Raw genomic sequence first — 12,553 nt, forward strand, 5'->3', positions numbered from 1 at the left:
GGTCTTGGTTGACATGATAAACTCAGACAGTCTCTCACCCTGTCCGTTCCATTCTACACCATGGGGCCCAATGTGCAGTTGTTCGACTGATCATCTTGGTCCTATCTTGGCATTAAAATCACCAACAATTATCTTGTAGAAGGTGTGGTCTTTATAGAACTTCTCCAGCTCCATGTAGAACTTCTCAATTTCTTCATCATAATTGGATGTTGGTGCATAGACAACGAAGACAGAAACTGCCGGGAGTGAGCTACATCTATTTAAATGTAATCTTCTGTTTCATGTTGTTAGGCATTCAAATGAATCAATTCTCATGGCCAAGTTCGGTTGACAAGGACATCGACACCACTGACGTCTCTTTTATCGCATGTTCCACTGAACAGTTCTTCTCCAGTGTCAAAAATGGCATGATGCGGTTGATGCCTTCTCTTCTCAGTCAGATCAATGATGTTGTACTTGATTTTTCACGCTCACACCATCAGGTCCTCGATGGATGTATCTGATGCCAATGTATGTGCATTGAAAGTACAGACAGTCATTTTTGTCCTTCTTCGTTTTGGCAGCCTAGTTCGGCCTTGAGATTTTATTAGACTCTCCTTCTTCATCCTTCTTAATGCTGCCATATTGATGGCTCAGGGTCAGGGAAATGAGACCCATTGTATTTACTGGTTTTGGCATATCAAATATGCCATGGATAGCTTGCCAGGATCTTCTGTGCAGGTGTGTTATTCTCAGTAGCTTCCAGGCTCTCTGAAAGGGATAGAACCTTTTAGGGTGGCCTCTAATCACCATTGCAGGTATTTCCATGGTTCAAATCATATTTGAACTCTGCCAAATATGGTGTATTCATCTTGAAAGATGGGTATTGAGTGTACTATGATGTCGTTTCTATCTTAGTTGTCTACACACAACATCCAATTATGATGAAGGAGAAATTGAGAAGTTGAGAAGTTCTACATGGAGAAGTTCTATAAAGAAGTTCTATAAAGTTTTATAAAGAAGACCACACCTTCTTCCAGAAAGTGTCCTGGAGTGTGGCGGCAGATGGGTATTGAAGGTAGTGGAGGCCTGGAAGCCTTGGACCTGTGAGGTGTGCTGGCGGCTGGAGCAGCGAGGGACCCACTGCTTTGGCTCCAATACTTCCACATGCACACATGCTGATGGGTAACCGAAAGGGCACCCAGGCACCCAAATTGTCCTAAAACTTCTGTGTCTGCCATTTAGCTACTGGAGACATGCTGAGGGCGATGGTGGCTTCTTGATCAGAGCTGGGGAAGAAGCTGAAGGCCAGTATGAATGCTGGGAAGTTGGTTAGTGATGAAATGGTCATCAAACTCATAGAGAAGAATTTGGAGACCCCACCATGCAGAAATGGTTTCCTCCTTGACAGCTTCCCTCGGATTGTGAAGCAGGAAGAAATGCTCGATGACCTCATGAGGGAGAGGAAAGAGAAGCTGGATTCTGTGATCGAGTTCAGCATCCCCAACTCTCTGCTGATCCGGAGGATCACAGGAAGTCTGATACATCCTGCAAGTGTCTGTTCCTACCACAAGGAGTTCAAACCCCCGAAAGAATTCATGAAGGATGATATCACAGGGGAGCCTCTGGTCCGCTGATCAAAAAAAAAAATCACTAGCAATCTGGTAAGAGTGAAAAATTACAGGTACCTTGAGCAATTGTACTTGGAATATGAGTTTACAATATATGAAAAGAAAAATTAATGTTGTTTACTTATCTTCAATTTATTATTCAAAGTACTTTTGTTGAAAAAAATTAACTGAAATGCACTATGGAAGTGTATCTAACACAACAGATAGTTGTGAGTCCATGTTCTAAATCCACAACCCCAAGCCCATACATTTTAATCACTTTTTTATTATAAAATCTCTGTGCATAGTAAAATGCAATGGTTCTTGATACATAATAAACAAGTTTCTCATAATTAAAGAGATGCATGCAGATCTGAGAAAGATTCCAAGAGAAAAGCGCAATTATGTTTGAATAAAAAAATATACAAAATTTTTACCTTTTCTTTTAATTCATAAATGTATATCAAATTGTCACTTTTACAAAGAGAAATATTCTAACTACAAATATACATAATTATACTATAATTTATAGCTATCATTGATGTACAAAATTTCAACTTAATGGTCAAACTCTTTTTTGAAATAAAGAAATGATTTGGACAGCACTTCAGATGGCAATCATAATTTCTTTAACATTCATTATCTTTTGTTTTATAGTCAGTGATGTTTGTTTTTTCAAAGCAAGGCGCATTTCCTAAGTAGGGAATAGGTATAGTTTAACGTTTGGGCTTTTTGAAAACGTAACATAAAAGAAAGAAGATTAACCAAACATGTCTTTCAGAGACATCCAAAAATTAGAGATATATTGAGGTTTTTAAATTTTTTTCTAAAGGAACACAGACTATCAAAGAAAATGTAGTAAAGCAATTTGTATTGATATGTTCAAAAAAAATTACCTAAAGAAAAGAATATGAGAAGGGAGAATTTCTTTTTAAAAACAGAAGTGATCTGAAAAAAAAAGTCACCTTAAACACAAAGTCTAAAATTTCTCTTCTCATGAATATTTCAACAGGAAATATGTAAAAATAGGCCAGAAAGGAGCTTCAAGGACAATCACAAATTAAGCTAAGTTTATCTTGAGTTCAATTTTATTATTTTAATAATTGAAGATGTTATCTAAAGCAAATTGTAAATCAACTAATTATTTACTCTGTATTTTCTTTCTATCAAATTATGCATTTCAATTGCCATAATGAATCCTGCCCTTTGGGAAATAGAGCTGTAATGTTTATAAGAAATTAACCAGAAAAAATCAATATCAGTATCAAGTAAAACAGGTGTACAGATACACAAAGATTATTTATGAAAAAGTTTAGATGGATATATATCACATATATTTAAAAATTCTTACCAAATAAAGTATGGACCCCTGTTGCTAAATTTGGCTTTTCTAAATTTCAGAGTTTTTAAAAGAGACTGTATTTGTTCCTTTCCATTGCGCTACTTAATTGCTCTTCTTTTTATTTTTTTAAATTTTCATTCATTTTTTTAACTGAATCACAGTGAGATACACAGTTACAAAGTTGCTCATGATTGGGTTTGTCATATAATGTTCTAATGTCATCTAATGTTCTATAATGTCATATAATGTCATATAATGTTCCCCAGTTTCCCTCGAATCTCAGGCACTTTCTCTCTCTCTCTCTCTCTCTCTCTCTCTCTCTCTCTCTCTTTCTTCTCTCCTACCCCCCCCCTTTTTATCTATTATGCTTTGCAACACAGATACTGAAAGTTTATCATGTGTATCCCTTTACTTGCTTCCAACATTCAGTTCTTGTCCAGAGTGCTCAGTTGCAACTATTATTGTCATACTGATCCCTTCTCTATCCTGACTGTACTCTGACCCTCCCCCCACCTCCATCAAGCAGACAGGCAGGCAGACAGACACGCACACACACACACACACACACACACACACACACTTGTGCAAAGCTTCCAACCATTGACCAATCTTTTTGGCCTGTTTTCCCTGGCCTTGGATATTAGTCTCATATTATGTTTTTAAATATCCCACTAATGAATGCAATCATTTAGTATCTGCCTCTCTCTTTCTGATTCTTTTTACTATGCCTGATACTCTCCATGTCCATCCGTCTTTATGAAAATATCATTACTTCATTTTTCGTAGCAGTTGTGTAGTAGTCCATTGTGTGTGTATATATATATATATACATATATATATATATATATATATATATATACTATAAAAACTCGCAAATCCAGACAGTCAACTGCTAACCATTGTAGATATGCCACTTAATTGTGGAATAAATAACAACAACAACAACAAAAAAAACAACAACAACATGGTGTGTGCCTGTGCAAATGCATTACAGAGTTCAGGAAGCAGTGAGTGTAAAGCAGAAGCTAATTTTGGTTTTTCTATTTAGGTCATATAAAGGACAGGAGTGGGAACAAAATATAGAATGGTATTTTAAAAGGTACTATAAAAATATGACAGAAGATGGGGGAAGTCTCAATACTGTACTAAGAATTGTCCAAAAAACAAATTAAGAATTGGTCTAAAAATCAATATTTATCTATAAAACATACACTGTACAATGGGAACAAGGATGGCTCAGCTAGTAAAAGAAAAAGGGATTTTCCAATTTAAAAAATATTAAAAATCATTCTGTTGGACTTTTTACTATGAATTTTAATTTCTTAGAGTATTATTTTTCTGGATATTTCTTAACATAATTCTACATAGGATATTATCTTTATTAGTAACATAGATGACTTATTTTCAAAAGATCAAAAATAAAGGCATTAAAAGGGAAAAAAATGAATTAAATACATAGAGATATGACTACAGACCTCTGTAGTGTATATCATGATTATATCATTTTTCTTCAAAATTTGGTATATGAGTCTATGGAGTTATGTTTTCTTAAAAATGGAAATTATTTTGTAACTGATATCTTCAGAATTAAATAAGCTGTATATATGTGAAAATTTAATTATTGATTCTCAATTATTTTCCATTAATCTGTTTGTTCATTTTGAGAACAATACACCATTTTGATGATTACTATAGCTTTTAGGATAGTTTGAGGCTGGGGAACAGTAAGTCACAGGATATTTTTATTTTTTACTTTTGCCTATACAATATCTTTTGTTCTTCCATCTGGATGTCAGTAATATTTGTTATATTTCCTTGAAAGAATTCATAGTATTAATAGAGATTGCATTAAATACTTATAATGCTTTGGGTTACAATTGAGCTATTTTAACGATATGCACACAAGTAAACAACTAATTTATAAAAAATTAGCCAACAAACGGCATTGGCAAACCAGGTAGCTAAATGCAGAAGAATAAAACTGTTCTACTACTTCACACCATGCACAAAAAATAATGAAACAGATTAAAATCTTTGATGTTGGGGCTGAAATGATAGTACAGCGGGTAGAGTGTTTCCCTTGCATGTGGCTGACCCGAGTTCAATCTCCGGCAACCCATATGGTCCCCCAAGCACTTCCAAGAGTAATTCCTGAGTGAAAAACAATGAGTAATCCCTGAGAATCGCTGGCTATGACCCCCCCCCCCTAAAATCTACAATGGTATAACTGAAGCTATAAAATGTATTGAAGGAAACAAACAAACACTGTCCCCCCGTTGTTCATCGATTTGCTGGTGCGGGCCCAGTAACATCTACATTGTGAGACTTGTTGTTACTGTGTTTGACATATTGAATACATCACGGGTAGCTTGCCAGGTTTTGCTGTGCGGGCAAGATACTCTCGGTAGCTTGTCAGGCTCTCCAAGAGGGGCACAGGAATCGAACCTGGCTCTGCCAGGCTGGCTGCGCGCAAGGCAAACGCCCTACCACTGTGCTATCACTCCAGCCCATATTGAAGGAAACATACATAAAAGTGTTCATGGTACTATTATCTACTATTATCATAGTTTCAATTATTTTACTCCAATATCAAGAGAAGCAAAAGCAAAATAAATAGTTGGGATTTATATAAAAACCCAACTATAAAATTAATAGTTGGCATGAAACTGAAAGGTTTATCCAAGTGAAATTAAATTAATCCCAACTGAGGTTCCTGTAAGGTTAGGAGGGAGGAGGATATAAAAGAAGGGTATCCAATAAACTATAGTGAAGGAAATTGGTACTTTCACGGTAGTGTGATGTAATGGCAATATATTTAAAGGAAATGTAAAAACACTCCTCAAGAAGACACATTGTTTATAAACCAGTGTTCCTTCAAAACATACAAGTAAATATAAGAACCACAGATTGTAACTCAGCTATCTTCTTTTGTCATATAGTTATTCTCAGTAGTGCTCATGGGGACTGCGGTGGGGGCAATCCCTTCAATACTTAGCTGATGGGATTAGGCTGTTCAATACTTGGATTGATAAAGAAATATGCTAGCACACAGCTGTTTTGGGGCCACTATGGAAGCTTTGGCAGTGCCTTGGGAATTCAATTGATCCCATGCAAAATCAGGGCTCAGATTCAAGTCCATGTGTTTGCAAGACTTACCACTGAAAGGGACTCTCCTTCACTGCTGGTGGGAATGCCGACTGATCATTTCAATGCCTCATTTTTTATGGGGTTGGATGTTTTCTTCTTGTGGAGATCAACCTGTACTTTGTATATCCTTGATATCAACCCTTTGTCAGATGTGTATTCGATGAATATCCTTTCCCATTAAATAGACTGTCTTTGCATTTTGGTCACTGTTTCTTTGGAGGTGCAGAAGCTTCTTATTTTAAAATAGTCCCATTTGTCTATCTCTGTTTTCACTTGCTTGGCCTGTAGCTTGACATCTTTGAAGATACCATTAGCTTCAACGTCATGGAGGGTTTTGCCAACTTTTTTTTCAATGTACCTTATGGATTCCAGTCTGATGTTGAGGTGTATCTTGTTTATTTTCTCGGAAAACCAGCTCTTGATTTCATTGATCTTTCGGATTGTATCTTTGGTTTCCATGTCATTGATTTCTGCTCTAAGTTTTATGATCTTTTTCCTTTTGTCTGATTTAGGCTCTTTCTGTTGATCCTTTTCTAAGATCTTGAGCTGTGAGGTCAAGTTGTTTATGCACATCCTTTTTACAGTCCTAAGATATGCTTGCAGAGCTATAAATTTTCCCCTTAATACAGCTTTCACTATATCCCATAGGTTCTGGTAGCTCGTGTCTTCATTTCATTTGTTTCCAGGTATCTTTTGATTTTGTCCTTGACTTCCTTCCTGACCAACTCATTGTATAGCATTGAGATGTTTAATTTCCAGGTGTTTGATTTAGTTCTTCGTGTCTGTGTGTGATTCACTTCTATCCGCATTGCATCGTGGTCTGAAAAGCTGGTTGATACTATTTCTGTATTCCTGATTCTGTTGAGGTATGTTTTGTGTCCTAGCACATGGTCTATTTTGGAAAATGTTCCATGCGCACTGGAGAAGAATGTGTATTCTTTCTTTGGGGGGTGTAAAGCCCTGTATAGGCCTATAAGCCCTTTCTCTTCTATTTCTTCTTTCAAAGCCAATAATTCCTTGCTGGGTTTTGTTCTTGTTGATCTATCCAGAGGTGATAAGGCGATGTTGAAGTCTCCAACTACTATTGTGTTGCTAGCATTGTCCTCCTTAAAATCTGTTAGCAGTTATTTTAAATATTTAGCTGTTACCTCATTAGGTGCGTATACGTTTAAGAGTGTGATTTCTTCCTGTTGTACATATCCCTTGATGAAGAAAAAGTGCCCTTCGCTGTCCCTTCTAATCTTTTTCAATGTGAAATTAATGTTGTCGGATACTGGTATGGCCACCCAGACTTTTGTGAAGGAGCTGTTTGCTTGCAGAATTGTTTTCCATCCTTTGACTTTGAGTCTGTGTTTGCTCTGACTATTGAGATGAGTTTCTTGTAGGCAGCAGAATTTTGGGTTCTGTCCTGTTTCCATTTTGCCAGTTCGTGACTTTTAAATGGTGAATTTATACCATTGACATTTAGAGATATTACTGTTATGGATGAGGTTTTGTATCATCTTTTTGTAAGGATCTGTTGTGGTTTTAGGGTTTGTCTTGTCTTATAGTAGCCCCTTTAGTCCTTGTTTTAGGTTTGGTTTTGAGTCTATGAAGTTCCTGAGCTGCTGTTTATCTAGAAAATAGCGTACCGTTCCTTCGATTTTGAGTGAAAGTTTAGCCGGATAGAGTATTCTTGGTGAAGGATTCATTTTAGTGAGTTTTTTTCACTTTATCTCACAACTGCCTTCATTGAGTTTTTTCACTGTATCTTACCACTGCCTTCGGGCTTGGAGGGTTTCCTCTGATAGATCTGCTGTGAATCTAAGGGGTGCTCCTTTGTATATGATTTCCTTCTTTGACCTTGCTACTTGCAGTATTGTGTCTCTATCGGTGGCATAGATCATTCTAACTATGATATGTTTTGGAGTGTTTTTTATTAGGGCTCTTTTAGCTGGCACCCTTCGGGGTCCTTGAATCTGCATGGCTGCATTATTGAGCTCTCGGAATTTTTCAGTGATGATTTGTTTAACCATGGCTTTTTCATTGGGATTGTTTCCCTGAGCTTTTGGTACTCCAATGATTCTAATGTTGTTTCTCTTGGAATCGTCTCCTAGGACTCTGATTCTCTGTAGAGCAATTTTGAGGTCTCTTGCCACTGTTTGTTGTTGCCTATTGGCTTGGTGCAGCTGATCTTCCAGCTCACTGATTCTTTCCTCAGCTGTAGTCGTTCTACTTTTGAGTGTACAGACTGAGTTTTTTATTTCATCTATGGAATCTTTGATTCGTGACATTTCTGTGCATAGCTTTCCAATTTCTGCTCTCATTTCTTCCTGTATTTTCTTGATTGTGCGATCCATTGTTTCTTTCATGTCCTCTTTCAATTTACTGGATATCTGTCTGACTGTTTCATTGAGTTGATTGAACATCTTCATGACTTCATATCTGAATTCTTTGTCAGAGAGGTCCCTTAGGTGAATAGCACCTACTGAGACTTCTGGGTTCTTTTCATCATCCTCTCCCGGCAGTGGGGATTTGCGTTGTTTCTTCATGTTGGTGTGTAGGTGCAGGGACTAGATTTCTTGGTATGAGTAAACTACCTGCGGCCATGTGAGCATTGGCCTGCCGAAAATCAAGCCACACCCACGTTACAGAAGCTACGCCTACTTCTAAAGCGGCCACACCCCCACGAGTACCTGGTGTGTGTGGGGGGAGTAAAGACTGGGTGGGGGAGAAGACCAACTCAGCTTGGGGGATGATAAGGAAGAAGCAGAGAGGCTCAGAGCTGCTTTTTTCTCCTAAGGTCCGAGAGAATGCCTGGGGGGCTTGCAGGGTGAAATCCAAGTCCTGGGTTTGAGAAGCGGTGGATAAACTGACCTGGGTTGTGAGAAGACCAGCTCAGCTCAGTGGGGAGAAGACCAGCTCAGCTTGTGGGACGTAAAGGAAGAGGCAAAGAGGCTCAGAGCTGCTTTGTCTCCCAAGGTCTGAGATGACGCCTGGGGAACTTGCAGGGTGAAATCCAAGTCCCGGGTTCGAGAAGCGGCAGATAAATTGACCTGGGTGGGGAGAAGACCGGCTCAGTTGGGTGGGGAGATACTAAGTTTCTTTATCTCACAGAAACTCTAGGTACTTTCCCCTCCTGAGAATAAGGATAATAATATCTATAACACTAAATTGAGAAAAAATAACCAGAAAGGCAAGATTTAAATAGCAGTTTTATTCCATGGCACAGTGGTGGAACTAAGTATACTTCTGAATTAGTTTATTACAGAAAACAATGGTGACTACATTTCCAAAATTAGCTTACTTTTGATCAACACCATGTGACAGTGGATATTGTCACTGCTTTAATAAAAGCAGAACAACAATGTTATCATTGAATATGTGTGTGGATTTAGTGGCATTTGGAAAGGGTAATAGTGTTTAACTAATTGAACTTCATTTTAGTACATTTTTAGTAGATACTAGAAATACAACAGGAGGGCTTTCAATTCTTTATATAGAAATAATGGCTCCTCTGAGACAAACATCATTACCTTCTTTCCAAGAAACTCACCAGATACATCATCTTTTCCACCAATTGCTAGTTTCATCCTCATCTGGAAGCACAGCTCACCTAATGAGAATAACTTCCTTTGTATAATGCACAATTGGAGGTACTGGGAGTTCTGGGAAATAGCAACACTATGCCTGCACTTACTTATTTAGTAGAAGTTTTGCCTATATTAGTAACAAAGCCACTTCAAAATAAGATTATATTAAAACTAAATTGTTAATTGCTGACTTATTATTAGAAAATGCTATTTGCTTTGAGATTTTTATGGTAAAACAGATCAGGATAAGTTATTAGGAGGAATTATTTAGTCCTTTGTTGTTAAATGATACATCTATTCTCACCATGTCAGTGCAATCTCGAAAAGAAAATCAGCATTTATGCCCTATCTTTTCTATAGCTCACCTATCTCTGCAATGGTTGCATCATATTCAGAATAATGAACTGTGGTAGCTAATTATCTAATAAATTCATTTCATGGAGGGTAATATGGTAGACTAATCACTATTTTACAGTGGAATAAATATGGAGTGGTGAATTCAAAAACATATGAAAGTTTGTTAAAAATTTAGACAAGCCACAGGCAATCTAGGATTCACAATCTGCATAAAACTAGGTAACCACAAGTTTCAGTAGTCAAGTTAAACACATAAAGAATTTCATATTAAAAGATTATTTTCTTTAAATATCAGTGACAGCTTTGAGAAAGAAAAGCAGAGAACTTTGATAAGTATACTACTAATTCTAAATAACATGCAGTTAAATTCAAATAACTTATGATCTTAAAAATCTCCTAACTTTGAGACCTTGTAACTATTGCCTACCAGTAATCATCCAAGTGGGAAACCTGCATAAATGCATACACATATCACTATTCCAAGGATGGGAGATTGAGTTTACTGCTCTCCAAAGATTGATTTCACTGCAGGTTCAGTTAAAGCTACAATACTACAAGGCTGAACTAAGTAACATAAATTCCCTCCAGAAACAACCATATATAATAAGCAAAAAAATGTTCTATAGTGAATTTTAATGAAGGATCACCTCCTATTAGCAGTTGTATTAACATTGTTACCTCAATATAAGATTAATATTCTCAATTCTTTGTATTTTAGTCTTCCATTGTTTCTACAGTAGACTGCCTGACATCTTGCAGTTAAGCAGCAAAAATTTATTATTTTACAGCCTTGTAGGTCAAATGACGTACATCGGTATCAGCATAAACAAGTCAAGCTGTTAAAAGTCTTATGTGTCTTTCTAAGGGAAAAGCTTTTGGTTGTTAGGCTGGATTTGGTTCCTTGAATCCATTGGACTGAGATCCCTATTCTTTATGAATATCTACACCTCTCCACTTCAGAGGTGACACACATTGTTTGCTAGCTCTCATTGCTCCAGAATGAACAACTCATAACCTTAGTACTTGCAATTATCATTGAATAAGATTCTTTTTTGACCAGCTTACTATAAATCTAATTTTTTCAATATTATTTTAATATTTGAAACATTGCAAATAGAGGAAGGAAGGGGGAAGGAAAGATAGGAGAAAGGAAGGATGGGAGGAGGGAAGGAAGGAAGGAAGAAAGGAAGGAAGGAAGGAAGGAAGGAAGGAAGGAAGGAAGGAAGGAAGAGACACATTAGTTATAATACTTAATTGTATTCCTGGTTGCTAACGAGTTGATCCAGAGTTTGTCCTATGACTCTAATAATGATACCAAGGAACCAGAGAAATGATTTTTTTCTGCCCTTATTCTGTTAGCTCATTATGTTTGACTATGACCTAAGTTAAAGTGACCGCTTTTTTGCGAGTATACTCAATCTAAATCCTCTTTAAGAATGGTGAAAATGGGGTTATGTGATAGTACAGTGGGGAGGCACTTGTCTTGGTAGACAACCAGAGTTTGATCCCAGGCAACTCATTTAGTCTCCAAAGCCCACCAGGCATCATTTCTGAGCATAGAGCCAAGAGTAAACCCCAAGTACTGCTGGGTGTAGTACAAGAAGAAACAAACAAAAATATGCAGACATATTTATATCTAATCTTTTCTCCCATGTTTCTTTTTAATCAGAGAATTGTTACATGCATGTTACTTGCTAACATTTAATATATATAATGTATTCCCCATGTGCAAAAATGAATAGGTATGTAGGACACAGACTATAAAACTAAATGAGGAAAATAGTGCATTTTAAACATGCCTACATACAATTTTTTATCTTTTTATAAGTCATTAGAAAAGATGGGTAAAATGGAAAAGAAAAGCTGTCAAAATGATATGTCATTAAGCATCCACAGTAATACTAATAAGAAAAGAAGATTATAAAAACATTATAAAACTAACATACAAAGAGAATAAGCAAATTAGTAACATGAAGGGCTATTTTGAATATTGGTCATATTTTTATTTTTATATTTTATGGATATATATGCATTAGTTAATGTGATTGGTAGGACTTATATAAGACAACAGAAATTTGAAAGGTCATCTTTTTGGATGTATGTGTTTGTAAGGATATAAAAAGTAGCACAGGTGGTAAGAGAATATCATGATATGAGTAGCAATCTAATAAAATAAGATCATAATTTTATGCTCAAAGCTTAGCATACATTATTAGAACAAAGCATTTAGGAAATAAGTAAATTAAATTGAGTGAAATATTTATTATATGCTTTGATTTTACAGAAATTCATTTTAGTTAGGCTTCATAGTAGAAGAGAACAAACTAAAAGTATCACTGTTTTACTGTCATCCCGTTGTTTATTGATTTACTCGGGCTGGTGCCAGTAAGGACTCTATTCGTCCCAGTCTTGAGATTTTAGCAGCCTCTCCTTACTGTCTTTATCAATTTTTTCAGAAACCTGAGAAAGTTCTAATGGCTTGAGACATCGGCGGCAGCTAGCTGGGTGGCGGGAGGAGCCCATAAGCAAAGGCATTGCAGCTCCAG

General features: G+C 36.6%; 1 pseudogene; it reads left to right on the forward strand.

The window, feature by feature from the left end:
- Positions 1-1,235: 1,235 nt before the first annotated feature.
- On the forward strand, positions 1,236-1,616 carry LOC130032019 (adenylate kinase 2, mitochondrial-like; annotated as a pseudogene).
- The last annotated feature ends 10,937 nt before the right edge of the window (positions 1,617-12,553 follow it).

This window comes from Sorex fumeus, unplaced genomic scaffold (genome assembly GCF_029834395.1).
Source record: "Sorex fumeus unplaced genomic scaffold, SorFum_2.1 ptg000047l, whole genome shotgun sequence".
Taxonomy (NCBI): domain Eukaryota; kingdom Metazoa; phylum Chordata; class Mammalia; order Eulipotyphla; family Soricidae; genus Sorex; species Sorex fumeus.